Source organism: Chanodichthys erythropterus, chromosome 6, assembly GCF_024489055.1.
Source record: "Chanodichthys erythropterus isolate Z2021 chromosome 6, ASM2448905v1, whole genome shotgun sequence".
NCBI lineage: Eukaryota > Metazoa > Chordata > Actinopteri > Cypriniformes > Xenocyprididae > Chanodichthys > Chanodichthys erythropterus.
Window position 1 is genome coordinate 35301942 of NC_090226.1, and position 17934 is coordinate 35319875.

At 35.8% G+C, this 17934-nt stretch overlaps 1 protein-coding gene across 2 annotated transcripts in view; it reads left to right on the top strand.

The window, feature by feature from the left end:
• syn2b (synapsin IIb) overlaps nucleotides 1-17934 on the top strand; it is a 67605-nt gene that overhangs the window by 6967 nt on the left and 42704 nt on the right. The window lies entirely within an intron of this gene.

Here is a 17934-nt window from a genome sequence, read left to right on the forward strand (position 1 = left end):
TAAACTGGAATATTGCATAAAGCATTTGCGATAAGTCAGCACTTCCATTCCATGTGTTCAAAAGATTGGCAAAATTGGAGCAAAATATCAGCAATAAAAATGGAAACTGCTGCAAAATGCCATGCTTAATTCAGTGTTACTTGCTGTTTCTTTGTAATTATTGGTGATTTTTTTTCAGGCTGGTATGTTTACTGTGTGTGCCAGTGTTTCCAATGTGTATTATTGTGGACTGACTGTCCTCAGAGCGACGTGTGATGAATGAGCTGCCACTGACGCTTTGGCCTTTAGCTCGATTGATCACTCTTTCTTTCTGATCACACACACACTGAAAGCAGTTCTGCTGCGGGTTTGTCCTCTTTAAGGCCAAATGAACAGAAATCAGTCTGAAACTAGCGGTATTTGACTGTATTGACACATGATTCAGCTCAATGTAGGCTAATATTCTTGTAGTTGAGCAATAAAGCATGTGTAATATTGTGCATTAGCTGTTATTTTGTAATCCAAAGATTTGTAATGTCAGAAATTTGAAATTTTCCATATAGAATCAATAAACAGGATTCTTGTACTTGGAAACACTTGTCCTCAAACATCTCTTTGTCAAGTGTCAATTTTAAATTCCGAAATATATCATTCATTTGTGTCTTCAAAATGTATTTGCACAATTGTTGAATTGTAAAAATAATTTAAAATCTTACACTGCAAAAACAATTGGTTGTCTTCTTCAGTGTTTCTGTCTTGTTTTCCAGCACAACTTTCTTAAATCAAGATACATTTACAGAAGAAGCAAGATGACTGAAGATATTAAAGTCTTGTTTACTATGATCAAAATGAAATGAGTTTGTGCTTAAAACAAGAACAAATATCTGGGATTATTTTTCTCTGACTCCATCTGCAGATATTTGTTCTTGTTTTAAGCACAAACTCACTTCATTTTGATCAGATTTTCATTAAACAAGACTATGTATCTTCAGTCATTTTGTTTCTCGAGTAAATGTATCTTGATTTAAGAATGTTTAGATTTTTGAACAGAGGAAGAAAATCTTTTTTTGCACTATTTAGAAATCATGCATTCAATAATGTCTAAATTTGAGTTCCGATAAGTCACATTTTCTTTAAAACGTTCTTTAATTAAACAGCAAAGCCTCATGTCACTCGCATCTTTTTCAAACGAAAAAATGCATGTAGGTAAGAATGATATTTCTTCAAGAATGCAGTTTTGACGTCTTCATTCATGTTGGGACTGCAGTTCAGTAGGCAGTGAACTGAATCCAGTCGTGCCGCAGGAATGTCTCTATTAGTGTGACATTTAATTCCAGTCACTTAAGAATAGATGAAACTGCATTCAAACGCATTCAACCTCAACAGAGAAAATGTTATGAGACTGTCAGCGGGGACGAGGCTGAAAACATTGAAAAATAACTGTACACACAAACATCTGACATTTGACAACTAAACAAAAACTGTTAAATACAAATAATATTAATCATGCATTCTAGAAAAGCTCAATTAAGAGACTAATCAACGTTTAAAAAGCAGCAAGGAACAATTTTCATGTCAAACATCCAGTCAGTCTCTGACACAGATTTATCTATCGTTTGGTAAACATGAATCAAGTTACACAGATTGTCACAAATATAGTTACAACTACGATTAGAGTTCTTTGCATAAAATGCTTTGTGAACATTCACATGTTAGGCTACAATTTATCTCCATAAATACTATTCTCTCAATTCTGCATATATTTTCACTAACCTTCCATCAATATGATCACTACATATTTTAGTTTTCTTTGCATCAATTATCTTTTAAGATAAAAACAAGTGCTGTAAATAGATTGAGATTCATTTACATTTTTAACTGTAGTTAACACAAACCGTTTCTATGGCTAAGTTTAATATAGACAGCAGACAGATAATGATTTATACGACAGATGCTCTTTACTCGTCTCACTTGAACTAAATAAATGCAGTAATTAATAGAAATGCACAGGGGAAATACAAACAATGGAAATTATATGCATTTAAATTACATTGGCTACTAAATAACCACACTAGCATGTGCCGTCATGTTCATCTTTTGTGTTGAATTGACCCTCGTTTGTGAAGCAGTCCGGCGTAAAATGACGGCATGACAACAACACTCGACTACAACAACTCTTCCTCTTCTCTAAAGCAGCCCAACATGGCCACACCCCCTTTTTTACGTATTCTTGGGGGCGGGGTTTATGTAAATTGTAGGGTTTGTGATGTCACTAACCCGGGAAGAAGCTCTTGTAGGCCCTACCAGCCATTTAAAAAGTGATTTCTGTAAAAGAAAATATCTCTCTTTGAACGTCGTAACTTTGCAGATGTTGTTTATGATCAAACAGCAACATTACACACTAACTAAAGTTAAAAAGTCGAAATCATAATCAACCACGCCTTTAATAATCTTCTTGTTTGACAAATCCTTTGTGAGTTTTCATCATCTCTGAATCATGCTTGTCCTTTCTCTGTGTGTCGTGCTCTCGCCCTCGAGCCATCGGTCCTCTAAATAAAACCCATAATGCTTCAGTTAGCTTGCATGGAAGGAACTTCAGCTTTTATCTGAAGAACACAAGCTGCAACAACACAAACTCTCACAGTTCACTTTAGTAAACAAACAACCTGAAGTCTTTCCAGACACACACAGGCCTCAGTGTATTTGTCAGCAGAAAAGCTTCTGAGGGATTTGTGCGGTTTCATATGGCCAAAAATAAAACGTATAAAAAGCAGCAGCTCAGTGAGGAAAGAGAATTATGCATTATTCTTTCAGCAATCCATTGTGCATCAGGAATCAAATCAAGATTCTGCATTGAAATTATTTGCGTAGACAAGGTCATCTAATTTTAGCTTACTTCTGTATATCTCACAGCATGTCAATCATTTTGCCATTGAGTTGTGTTGGCAAGAAAGCGTGATTAGAAGAGGCCAGGCTCACGGATGAGTGGCGTCTGTGTCGACCGAGACATGAGGTCAGAAAACAAGCACCACGAACTCCCTTCAGAAAATGAACAAATCTGTTTTTCAATATCATTCCTTACTTTCAGAAACGGACACATGCTGTCTGAATTTCTTCTTCTCAGAAGATGTTAGATATTAAATGGTTATCAAATAATCATGAAATATTAATCTATCTTTGATGAATGTTCAGAGAATAAGGCGGTTTGTAAACAACATGAATTGGCACTTCTTAAGATCAGGATTGTCCGTGTGTTTGTTGTCCTCCAGCGGTCCGACTCTGAGCTTATGGAATAATGTAACAGATCCACTCTCAAACACAAGACAATAATAGATGTTTAGTCTGTGAATTAATTCAGCAATACAAATACAATGCAATTCATAAAGACAGCGACAGTCACACCTGTTTACTTTAAACTTCTGAATTAATATGAAGTCAAAAATGTCAAGGTGGTATAATCAAAAAAATAAAGGTTCCAAAAGCCATAGAAGAACCATTTCTAGTTCTTAAAAGAACCTTTTCTCTTAGTGATATTTTACAAATCTAAAGAACATTTTCCACCATAAAGACCCTTTTGTGAAATGAAAATCTTAATAGAACAATCAATTCAAATAAAGAAACTTTTTTCAGGAAATCTCTAATTCCTGAAAAAGTACTGCAGATAATCTGCCATTTAAGAAGTTCAGAAGTTCAAATGTTAAATTATAAAAACAAAATAAAGACTATTGTGTTCAATTTAAGTGCCCTCTTATGCTGTTTTAAAGGTTTGTAATGTTGTTTCTCGTCTCCTACAACAGGTTCACATTCATCCAGGATCAAAAACACTTTAATTCTCTCTTAATATCCACTGCAGCATCAGCTCTTTTCTCTCAGTGTCTGAAACGCTTCCATCAAGGATTCGGTCTCTCTAAACCCCGCCTTTCTGAGAGCTGCTCTGCTGTGATTGGTCAGAAACCAAACGCTCATTATCATATCTGAATCTCGCAGTGATACGAACAGTAACGACGGCGTCGGTTTTACCGTATCAATCTCAGCAGAAAACAGCGTCTTCTCGACATGAACGACACGAACCAAACTCTTCCAGTCTCAGATACAACTACAGTGATTGAGGGCGGGGCAAAGAGACGCTGTTTAGCCAATCAAGAGCAGAGGCGGGCATTATGCAAATTTGTTAATTAATTATTGACGACTCATTTCAGTTCAGAATCGATTCTTTCATTTGGGGGAGAAAAAATATGCTACTACTTTTTACATGACAAATTAGAGAGTCTTTAATTGTTTAAAGTCTTTCAAAACTCTATGAACCAACATGAATCTCTCCTCTTTCTCGTCTGGTACACCCTCGTTTCTCGTGTACCTGCGCATCATGTGACTCACGACCCAGAAGAGATCAGGCTGTACGGATCGGGAATGACAGTAACCTTTCCCAGCATGTGGTGTAAAGTCACGTAAAGATCAGCGGCGTCAGCGACTTCACCGGCTCTCCTCCAGCAGTGTTACTCTGATGACAAACACTCGTCTGCGTGAGGAGGGAAAACCTCTCACAAGAGAGAATTATTAAAGATCTGAGATAAAACGCAGCACACTCTCATATCTGATGCCATCATTTCACAGCCTGATAAAGACTATTATGCCTTTCAGAGGTGTAAATAAGCACTCGTCAAATATCAAGCCAAATCAGAGAGATGGTTACATTCAGAGAACATTCAAAAGTAACATTCCAATAATGTTTGAAGATTGATACAATGGAATATTTCCTTAACATTTGCATAACCAAGAAAAAAATGTTGAGAGAACATTCAGAAATAATATTTACATAACATAATGGGAACGTGAAACGCGAAATGTTCTATTTTTGTTAGCTGGGATTGCACAAATATTGTCGGCTTCTTGACAAATTCCTTTTGTTCCTGTTGCTCTCAGACAGCCGAGCTGATGATATGAAATCCGAAAGGATTCGTTCTGAGATGAAACCAGAGAGAGAATAAATGAAGACGGTGGTTCAGCATTTCAAAACAAACTCTTTCGTAAACCGGTCTCACATCAGTGACGCAGCGCTTGGGGAATCCTGCCCGTCTCAATCTTCATGTGAGTGAACTGGAAAGAAATTGGAGAAAAGTATTGATCCTCACAAAGTAAAGGTAAACCGTTGTGGTGAAATTCAATATTTCATTGTGACTGGCCTAATGAACTGTTGAATATTTCTCAGGTCATTATTGATGTAATGTATTATAACAAAAATAAAATTTGCCCACAACTCAACTTCTCTTAGAACAAGGTTCAACCTTACAGTTCATGTCTACCATTATAGTGACCTGTCATCAATGATGTTAGTGGTTTCACTGCATTCACTTGTTACCCAACAGATATGACATTATAACCATTATGGTTCTAATGTCATATCTGTTTTTTATTATATGGACAAAAATACTATGGGGTCCATCAACTATTTGATTACCAACATTCTTCAAAATATCTTCTTTTGTGTTCAAACTCGTACAGGTTTGGAAGGAGAGTTAATGATGACATTTTTGGGTGAACTATCCCTTTAAGGTTTTGGATGAAAACAAAACATTTCCACCATTATGAACCATATTATAAGATACACTGTAAAAAAAAAAATTTGTTCACTCAACTTATATTTTTTAGTTATCTTTTTACTTTGACTCAGTTAAGTTTTATTGACTTAATCTACTAAGTATGTTCAACTTAAAAAATGTAGTTGACACAGTTAAAATAGTTGGCCCAACAACTTATTTCAACTAACCTGGACTTGTAAAGATTAGTTGAAATACGATAACCTACATTTTTAAGTTATCTGTACTAAAATTTATGTTCATTCAACTAAATTTTTTTCTCAACTTGCAACAGCACATTCAACCAAATAATTAGATTTTTCCATACAAACGATTTTATTTTCAATAAATTCACAAATATGAACGTATATTTACTTACCAGAGTTGATGATGATAATGGAAGATAAATCTGCCGCTGCCAGTCTATGCCAGCAATGCCGATGAACGAACGAGACCTTTGTCGCGCTTCACGTGATCTCGCGATAAATAATGAGAACTTATATCTTAATGGTTCAGCATATGTTTTTAAATTGAGGCGACACGTACTCTAGTTCAGTGAACTTACAGACTAGTTGAGATGGTAAAAACCTAACAAGTTGAACGAACAAATTCAGAAATTACAAGTTGTATCAACTTACAAAATTACATTGAACAAACTAAAATGCGGAATCATTTTTTGCAGTGATAGGGGAAGCACCTGTTATTAAAGGCTTTGTGTCTAAATGTAAACAGTAAAATGATTACTGAAATATACACTTCATCTGCCACTATAATGATGAAACAAGACATGATAATGTCAAAACAGTTTGTCCATCTGTCTTTATTTTATGATTGACATTTATTCTTTCTTGTCAGTCAAAGCTAATAACTGCCATCAAGCGCTTGTGAAGTGTAAAGTCATTCTGCCGTACAGATGGGAGGTCTGATGGTCCTTGTGTTCTGCACTATATTAGACTGGAATTATGAAAGGCAGCTAATACCAGCTCATGCTGTCACGCTCTCTAACGGCTCCGCAGGGCCAGTATTAAATAGATCGTGTCTTTGGCCCGCCAGCCGCCTAATATTCTTTGGGGATAATGTCCGTAACTCTCGCCCTCCAGACGACTGCAAAGTCATTGGGCAGCACTGCTTGTGTTCTGGTACAATTCCAGTCAACAGACTTCAACAGATTCATGGGCTTTGCAACCCATTCTTTCTGTCACAATGATATGTGTTTCCTGCCAAAAAATACATTCAAATAGAAAACAATTAAAACAATAGACACTGACCACTAAATAGGACTCAATGTTCCCCTAAAAAGCAATTCATTGATTTTAATTGTACATCCATTAGCCTGAATGATCCAAAATTGGATTTAAAAACAGAATTAAGAAATTGCTGTGTCACTAATGGAACTGAATATAATTGTAAAAATAATTACAAATTTTTGTTGTTGCAATTCCTTGCCTGGAATTGTATTGTTAAACAACTTTAACCCACTTTTGCTCTTAACATTATTATTTTTTTTATTATTTCAGTGAAATGAATGTACTATATTTTAGTTCAATCATGTATTTTATCTAATATATTTTAGGGTATTTTATGTTACTAAATTATATTTATGCTGTAGTTATAATCCATTTATTGACCTTTTTGAACATAGACCTGAAAATGAAATTTCCAACTTAAACTGGCATAAATTTTGAATGCTTTAGAGCACAGACTTGATCTCTTTTCAAAGAGGCAAATTGGCAAATTATTGCTGAAGTGAAAAGAGTTTAAAAAAGTTAACTTAATGTTATGAAATATGCACAAACCACTATTGTTTTATATGAAATATATACTTTCAAAAACATGTTTTACTCTAAAACTGCAAGAAAATCAAAGCCATAAATCTAAACAAGTTGTGTTCCAAATTTGAGCTTGATATCTTAAGAAATTAGCTTTCAGTAAGATTTTGTTTGGCCGCAGAACCAAAAGTTTTCACTAGATGAAACCTTTTCGAATCATGTCCATTTTTTCCACATAGCCAAACCATTTCCATGTTCCATATCAATCTGATGAAGTAAAAAAAAAACATTAATTTTTTGGGTCAAAAATGACCTGGTAAATGTTAGTGTGAAAACTTTGGACATTTGAAGGTGCTCTGAGAAGTTGCTAGGGTGTTCTTGGTGGTTGTTATTGTGTTACTAGGTGGGTTAGTGTGTTCTGCCTGGTTTCTAGGATGTTGCTAGGGTGTTCTGGGCTGTTAGGGCTTGATGCATTGTGGATAGATGGATAAATGGATGGACTGCGGATTTAATTTGATTATCCACTATGGGAAACTACAGCAATACCAAATATTGGTCTGAACCAAGCTTGAAGCTCTAGAACTAAATCTTGAGACAGTTTAGTGCGAGAATGAAAATAATAAAAGGCGTTGTCAAGTCGACATAATGACAAACACTGCCAATCGGATCGGTCAAACAGATACATTATTCGGGAGAAGTCAGCTTATGAATGGCTTACTTCCAGTTGTCTGCACATTAAACTCTTAGGAGAGCAGAAAGTCTGGCTTGTTTAGTTATGTTATAAATCCTGAAAGAGATCCAGATCGATCCAGGCAGGAGAGATACAACTAAAGTCACTGCTGATCAATGAATTCAAAATGCTTGTCCAGTAACAGTTTAACCATTAAAAACGAAACACATCTCAACAGGCAAACCGAAATCAATGTCTATAGACTACAACAAGCTGACTGTCACGTCAAAGAGTATTTTAGCATCAAAGCTGCCAGTCAGAGTTGTTCTGCAGTCAGGATTGGAGGAGCCTTAATGTAATTCACTTTTCTGCTCCGCACTTACAGACATGGGATGGATCTGCTTACTTCTGCCACAATTGGATTGTCTGTAGGATTTCAATATGCTGTGATTTGATTAGAGTGTGCCTGAGCTTTCTTTCTGTCATGATAATTGTCCTCTTTTCTAAGACTTCGTAGCACAATTACATTTTGCCCGTAACAGTCTCTGAGGGCTCATTCGACTCGTGCCAGAAATAAAAAAGTCAGAACACGTCCTCAAATAACACACGCCTGACTGGTTCATCTGTCACTTTTGCCAAATTTCCCCATGAAAAATAAGCATTAGGGTTATAAGTTTTCAAATAAAAGATTTCCTGTATCATAAATCGATGAACTTTTGGTTAAAAACAATAAAAAATGCCCCAATTCCTCTAAGTTTAAGAAAAAAAGGTTGCCCCAGATAAAAAAAAAAAAAAAAAAGAAATGGAACGATCTTATAACAAACATTGATGCTTATAAATAAGTAGCACTTCTTAAAACCTTCTAGAATTGTTTCTGGAGCATTCTAGGACTGTTGAGAACTGATTTATAGAACAATCCAAATCTTGGTATAAATATATATGAGAGCGAGAGGGACAGAGAGAGAGAGCTTTATGAGCTAACAACTCATACTTTTTGATATTTGTTCCAGTAGCAATATATAATGTCACACAAGATAAGTGACACTACCTTACAGAAGAACAAGACAAGAATCTAGAGAGATTTCAGCAATCACATGGAAGAAGAGGAAGTGTGAATCTTCACTAGAAGAAAAAGTCAAATTTACTCCAAATGCAAATTACTGGTACCAGTTATACCAAGATTTGGATTGTTCTAGAAAAACAGTTGCGGTAATGATGTGATTGCTTGCAGATTGCATGTAAGGCCTGGGACACACTAAACGATTTTTAAATCTTAAAGTGGTGGTTGATTATGATTTGACTTTTTTAACTTTAGTTAGTGTGTAATGTTGCTGTTTGATCATAAACAACATCTGCAAAGTTACGACAATCAAAGTTCAATGCAAAGGAGATATTTTCTTTTACAGAAATCACTGTTTAAGGACTACAGCAAATGGCTGGTAGGGACTACAACAAGCTTCTTCCCGGGTTAGTGACATCACAACCCCTAAAATGTACATAAACCCCGCCCCCGAGAACACACACCAAAGGGGGCGGGGCCATGTTGTGCTGCTTTAGAGAAGAGGAAGAGTTGTTGTAGTCGAGTGTTGTTGTCATGCCGTCATTTTACGCCAGACTGCTTCACAAACGAGGATCAATTCAACACAAAAGATGAACATGACGACACATGCTAGTGGATGAGTTGAATCAACTCCACAGCAACTACATCAATTTATCCACTAACCATTCAGAAACGTCTAAAAGTTGTAACTTCTTCCTGAGTCTCTCCATCAGTGTCGACTCCGGTTTGAACAATGTAAGGCTGAACACTTTCCTCATTTTGGCTGCGTGAGATTCTCCAGCTTTGTTGTTGTTGAGCTGTTAAAGCTCCGCCCTCTTCTGGAGCAGCAGCTCATTTGCATTTAAAGCGACACACACAAAAACGGCGTGTTTTTGCTCACACCCAAATAGAGGCAAATTTGACAAGCTATAATAAATGATCTGTGGGGGATTTTGAGCTGAAACTTCACACACACATTCTGGAGACACCAGAGACTGATATTACATCTTGAGAAATGACTCGAGACACGCCTGTCACACCGTATCGAGTCTCCTGCTCTCAGACTTCACGTGTCAATAACGCTCATGGACTCATCTTATGCATCGCTGTTATTTTAATTTAATTAAAATTATGAATTAGCTTTCATTTTTATATTTTTAGTTGTTTTCATGTTCATTTTAGTTTCATTTGTAGTAATTTGATTATGTGCTTTTTGTTTTTTAAATATTGCTTTTTAGGTTTATTTTTATTTCAGTTTTAGTTATTTATTTATTTATTTCCAGTTAATAATTTTTGTGCTTCAACTTTTTTCAGTTTATTGCCAAGGCAACATTTCTCATTTTTGATTAGTTCAAGTTTTTCAGCTAATTTGATTGTACTTCAGCTTTATTTCAAATGTTAATAGTTTCAGTTTTAGTTCATGATAGTAACCCTGACATGCATCATCTATCTTGGAAACTGAAACAGCAGCTTATATAATAAACAACAGCAAACTAAAGACATAAATTGTTTTTGATTTAAAAAAGCTGTAAATCTTACCATTTCTATGTTCTCAGAAAGCGGCTCATCTTCACTCTAAAAAATATAATTGTTCATTACTATATAAAACAAACCAAATAAACTTAGAAATGTTTCTGAAAGACTTTTGAAACAAAACTAATCAGTGAATGTTATTCAGCAAATATAGTTCTGTGTGAGAGACACTTCAGTTCACTGCAAACATCACAATACTAACTTGGCTTTCTTCTCGTTGTCCTCTTTTTAACGAGCCGTATCTGCTGTCGCTGCGTGACAGGTGTCTGCTCGACTCTTCTGCCTGCAGGACACAATCATATTATTGATTACTAATATAAAACAACAAAGCAATCTAAAACAAACTCCATCAGAGGATCCTGAAAGCAAATCTGGCTGAATTTGAGTTTTAAAGAGGATCTATTATGCCCAAGACTTGATGTTTTTGGGCTCTGCTAGAACAGGTTCATGCTTGAATGATCATTATTTGCCCATCTGTTTCTCAGGAGATTTCTTTTTTTTTTTTTATGTTTTTGCCTTTTATTATGATAGGACAGTATGTAGAGAGAAAGGACGGGACCGGGGAAAGGTCTGTTGTAACTTCTTCCTGAGTCTCTCCATCAGTGTCGACTCCGGTTTGAACAATGTAAGGCTGAACACCAACACTGACAATCGTCATTTTGGCTGCGTGAGATTCTCCAGCTTTGTTGTTGTTGAGCTGTTAAAGCTCCGCCCTCTTCTGGAGCAGCAGCTCATTTGCATTTAAAGGGACAGACACAAAAACGGCGTGTTTTTGCTCACACCCAAATAGGGGCAAATTTGACAAGCTATAATAAATGATCTGTGGGGGATTTTGAGCTGAAACTTCACACACACATTCTGGAGACACCAGAGACTGATATTACATCTTGAGAAAGGAGCGTTATAGATACACTTTATCAGATTTTAAAATTGTGGAAGACCACAGGCATAATGAGAGTTTTAACCGATGAAATAAACACTAAATGATTCAGCCGGACCGTGGGATCATACATTTGTTGATTACAGGAATGACTTCTCAGAGAGACGAGATCAAATGTGACTTGAGAAAACACACATTTCCGCACACACGTTTTCTGAGAGTGCGCTTGGGTTTCCTTTTTCAATTTGATGATAAGTGCTGAAGGATACATCTTCTAAACCATACAGAGATGTTTGTGAGTGTTTTGTAGGCGCTTGAATTTAAGAGCTTTGATTTATAAAGAGAGGTTCATTTAGAAACATTTTTGTGTATATGGACATTTTATAAGCATTATTACACAGGAGGAAGACAGGTAGTGCATAGAAACTACTGAGGAAAACATTTACGGCTGGATTAAGCATCAGTTTTCCCATCGTGACCAAACCACGCTTGTCATGAGCCTGGTCCTGCTCTGGAGACAGGAGGAGCTGCGAAACCATGATTTAAGAGGCATTTTAACTGACAGTCATTTAATCGCTGGAGGTTAACAAGATGCTGTACGGCTGATCGAAGGCTTTTGTATTTGTCCGTGTTGCTGTAGTTCAAACAGCACAGAATGACACAACTTAAATCTCACTAGAGATGTTCTTGGCACATCTACTGTAGAAGCAATGTGTTTCACGACTGAGAAAAGGGTGTTGCTGGCTGTTTTTCAGAACAGATTCTCTTTTGTATTCTCTCTTCTATTGTTCCATTTTATCTTATAAAAACATCAGAGGTATAGGTCGACCGATTGATCGGTTTTGCCAGTATTTTAAAAATCTACTTTAGCTTGTGGCAGCACCAGAGCTTAAACAAACAAACATGAATTTATCAAAATTGCAACAACAACAAAAAAATCATTTTACACAAATATATGATTATGCAGCATCATTTGCGGTGCTTCATGGGAATGGACGGTCACTGCTGAGGGTCGATCTCTCGTCACGATTATAGATTTGTGTTATACTAGGCCTAATCAAACACAATTTTTGTTAGGAAATGCATCCGCACTAACGCTTCTATCAGCCCTGAGCGCTTTCACTAATCGTTATTGGCAGGAAAATGCCGTCTGAATTTTCTCTGAGATTTCTTTAGATGTAAACGTGTTTGATTTCAGAGGATAATGTGGCAGCAAATGTAAGAAAGATCAGTTGAAGACACAGTAAGGTGCACATATGAGTGGCACATTCGATGGGTGGCCATCACCGTGAGCAGAAATCGTCATGGAGACCGTAGCCACGGGAACGCCTCCCTTCAAAAGAGACACCTGACAGAAGCTGTCAAGGACCGTCTGACTGATCTTTTGCGTATGACTATAGGGCTACTATAGAGGTCATGAATTTGAGTTCACTGCTCTCAGATCAGATCAGATGCCCATGGGTGTATTATGTGTTCGGTTTTTATTGCCATACAGACACATCACAGCAGTGGAAGAAGCTCTGCAGCTGAGTGAAGATAAATCATCTAATATCCTCTCTGAGGAGGAAAACATTTCAGATGGGAAAATATCTGAGAGTGCAGAAATGAAACAAAATATAAGATAGAATATTGTACAAACCACTCGTTTACTTCTGAAATAACACGGTGTAACAGCGGGTCAGAGGTTACCAGGCTTTAACTGGGATTGGCTGATTCATTTGTCAATGCAATGCCTCATTTTATTTTTATAGTTTTAGTTTTCATGTAATTTTGGTTAAATTTTTAGTCAATACCTTGTGTGATTTTGTCATTTTATTAGTAATAGTAAAATAGTAGTGCTATTTAAGTTTGATTTATTTTTATTTCAATTTTAGTTTTTATTATTTCTAAATAATAATTTTAGTGCTTCAACTTAAACTTATTTCAGTTTATTGCCAAAGCAACATTTCTAATTTTCATTTCAGGTTTTACAGCTATTTTATTAACTTTTATATTTTATTTTATTTTATTTTATTAACAGAAATGTTTTAATATTTTTAGTCAACGATAATAACATTGGTTCGTAATTGGTATATTAATATAAAATTTAAAAATGCAAAAATATTTTAAGTATTAGTTGCTTGTTGCTTTGTAAATATCAAACGGAAAACGCATTTACACTGGAGTAAAAAGTCATGATTTCAGCAAAGCCACCTTGTGTTAATGAATAACACCATCAAATGAACATCAACTAATGACCTCATAAGGCGTGTCCTCGTTAAAAAATGTGAAATAATGTGCCTAAAATGCCACTCTACAGCTATAAAGTTTGACTGAAGCTCCTGTGAATCAGGCTTGTGCAGCAGCTTTGGCCCTGGAGATCCCACTGACTTAATGACTGATTGATGGTGACTGAACCGAGTGTTTGTGCTTCTCAAGAGTGATCCAGAACAGACGTCACTCATCAATGACACAAGTGAACAACTGCAGTATGCAAGAAACATGATTATGAACATCAAACTGAATGCCTTTAGCCTTGAATTAACTTGAGTCTAACTCCAAACACTCGATGTACAGCAGCAGTTACAGCACATTTCAAGCCCAGTCAGTCATGTGATTAACTGTGTAAATCACTGCCCATTTGAGAGCTTGTCCAATCATCTTCAGGAGAAAATCAGTGGTTCAGCTAATCACAGTGTTATTTGTAGAGATGCTGCTGAGAAGTGTGGTGTAGACACAGATAATTACATGCTCTCTCTCTCTCTCTCTCAGTAACTGCACAGAAACATCCTTTACTAGTTCTAAAATGTCCTTCTGCAATTAGTAATGGTTAGGATTGGGTAATTAGAAACAATGGTTTGGATCGTTTCAAAGCAAGATGCTGAATCTGTGGTACAAAAAGTAGCTCTATACAGACTGTAAATGGTTTAACATCACATTATATGTCATTTTACTGTAATTACTGTCAAAAGTTATGGTTTTTCAAGGTACATACAATAAATTTATTTACTGTTTACTGCATTACTGTAGAGTCGTGTGTTGCACTGACGCGAGTACTGGCCATGTTTAATAGACATGCCTCTGATTCATCAAATGGCTTTATACTGTACTGCCTGTTTTATTATGGTGGTTATCAGTACATTTTAATGTAAAAAGCAGATTTTGGCAGTTCAATTGGATAGGTTTAAACACCTTTACTTTCAAATTATAAAAAAAAAAAAAAAATACAGAGTTGAGATGGCTGGGTAGGTTACTTTTAAAATGTATTTCACTACAGATTACAAAATACATGCTTTAAAAAGTAATTTGTAGCGTATTTCATTGGATTACCCAAGTTTTGTAACTTGTTTCTCAGAATTGCATGATATAAAGTTGCAATTGTGTGCAACTGAGCAAAAAGAGAGGTATTTCACATTTAATGGAAGGACAGTGTAACTGCATACGGAAAGGCCTTAAAACTGCTAGATCTGCCCTATAGGTATTTATCTGATACAAAGGCTAATTTTCCAGAAAAAAAGTCAGAATTGCGAGATATAAACTTGCAATTGCGAGAAAAAAGTGCAGTTTTTATCACGCAATTCTGACTTTTTTTTTTGGAAAATTAGCCATTATATCAAATAAATACATTTTTAATTTTTTTCTCACAATTGCAAGTTTATGTCTCACAATTCTGACTTTGTTTCTCACAATTCTGACTTTATAAAATGCAATTGTGAGTTTAAAATTCACACTTCTGTGAGAAAAGTCATAATTGTGAAATAAATGACATTAAAATTCAAAGTAATGACTTTGATAATCTAAAATACTGATGTAAATGTCATTTGATTACCAGCCATTTAAAATGTAACTATAAAGAAATACAGTTAGTCGAATTTTGCATTTTAAATGTGTAACTAAGTTACATGTATTTGGTTACTCCCCAACCTGGATGTAATGCAATACCACCTTGGGTTTTGTATTTATTTTAAAATAAGTCAATGCTGTGTTGTTTATTATTTATTACGTAACATGTTTCATGCAAAAACAGTGTGAGTTTGTTCATATAATGTTTTCTGAGAAGGAAAAATGTTTCAAATGAAGCCAAAGCATCAATCGTTGTGTGTCATTTATATATGTGTGTCACACACAAACACACACATATATATATATATATATATATATAGAGGCAGGTGTGTATTGCAAACCTGGTGACATGATGTGTTAGATTCGTCAGCCCCCTCATCATGACCGCAGACAGAACGGTGAACAGAAGCTGAGCACGACAAAGACTCTCGCCGCTCTCATAATTGGATCAAGTCTGTGCTGAAAATGTTAAGTGTTTCACCTTTAATAGCAACGACAATGTCTAAAACAGTCATTAGAGACTCTGTGGTGGTTTTTTGAGACAGGAAGTGCATGTTGTGCCCTTGTTCTGAGCTCAGAATCTCTCGGTGGAAGATCTGAATGCTTGTTGGCAGGTCCTGCAGACATAGTGGCTGTCATCAGCATTGATTGGCTTCCTGTTACTGGATGTACTTTTTGAAGGCACTGAATCGACTGCACTTTAGCTGCTGGGAGCATTTATATACTCTACATTGATCGGAATGAATAAAACATAAAAAACACAGAACTAATGGAGTAGCTTTAACAGAACTCAAGGGTTGGCATGCATTGGTGTGTTGTTTCAGAACAATACTCTATGTCTCATTGACACATTATTATTACTATTGCACATGCATTTGTACAAACCACCAGCTCATATGTGAGCATGTAAGCATGTTGTTTGTATGATGGACATGAATGTTCTGAAAGTTTTGTTTTTGTTTTTATTATTATTATTCCAGTTATGTGCACATTATGTTTAACCAAACCTCCGCCGACACAGACGCTGGGTTTTGTTTAGCGCTCTCTTGCAGCGTTGAGTCTTATTATGAGCGGTTTTGGGCTTGTTTGGGCTTGGTTCAAAAAGCCATTCCGTTTAAGACGTTATTAAAACGGGCAGGTACAGGTCATGGTATTTTGAACTTATTCTCAATATAAAGTGAATTATTATTATTTATTTTTTTAAGGGCATGTTCTTGTTCCCTGTTTTTTCTAACAACACGAATAAGTCAAAGCTCGTACCTCTTTCCCTGTGATTTCTTGCACCGGTCCGCACTCATACAGAAGAATATAAAAGTCCACTTCCACCAGATAACAACAAATCATGCTTTTGTGAATCATAATCATGACATACAGTAAACAGATGAAATTATGACATAAAAAGTCAAAATTATGACCCAAGTCAGAAGTCATAGTTTTGACCGTATATCTCAATTTTGACTTTTTAAATCTCATAATTATGACTTAGTGTGTCATAAAAAGTCAAAATTATGACTTAAGTCATACGACTAAGTCATATGTATTAATGAAAAGTCAAAATTCTGACTTAAAAACGGAGTGCAGCTGGTAGAAAACAAAAAAGAAAGGTATTTCGCATTTCATGGAAGGATAGTGTTACTGCATAAAGGCCTTAAAAACTGATAGATCTGCTCACTTTTCAATTCTATTAGATAAAAACAAACATAACCCTAGATATTTATCTGATACAATGGCTAAATTAATGAGAAATAAAGCTTCAACTTCAGAAGTTTCCAAACAGCACAGCAGTTATGACTTATTTACTTTACTTGCCAGATTGATACTATTACAGAGAAATTTATAACAATACAACCATCTATTGTATCAGATGTCATACTATAGACCGCCTGAGGAAAAACTCCATTCATTCATTGCTATAGGAGAGCAAGATTGTTAAATCATCATGTATGTTAGACCGTATACTGAAAGACATGCTTCCAGAAATGAACCCAAATAATTGATGATGCTGAAATGAATAATTTTCCTGTTATCACTGTAAAGCTGCTTTTTCAAACAGTCTGTATTGTTAAAGAGCTGTTTAAGGTAACTTGATTTAAAATCTATTTAAACTTTTTAATCTCATAATTATGACTTAGCATGGCATAATTTTGACTTTATGTCATAATGAAGATTTATCAAAGCATGCTTATATTGTGTCAGAAATGCATATCTATAGAAAAGAGACACAGTGTGTCTCTGATGTGTGTGTTTAACTATGTAATTAACCAATATTTGACTCCTCAGAATATAGCCATAATGATGTAGCTCATAATCGGTGATATTGATGCTTCACCCAGAGCACAGATGAGATTCTCACTAGGACACTTCCCATCTCATTCACACACACACACAGATGATGGCAGCTGCCTCTATCAAATGGCAGGATCAAAGGAGTCGACTCTTATTAGTATCCCTCTTTTATCTGCGGTTGGTAAGCTGCAGTGACGCAGAGGTGGGCATGAAATCACTTTCCCTATTCAGAGGGTGAAAACTGGGTGGGGAAATGTGCCCTTTTTGCTAAGGGACGTCCTGGAGCTTGAAACAAGCTTGACACTGTTTTTATTGCTGCAGGGTTTCAAAGTCAAATCACTAGATTTTTTTACTGTTGTTTGTTATTTCATACACAAATT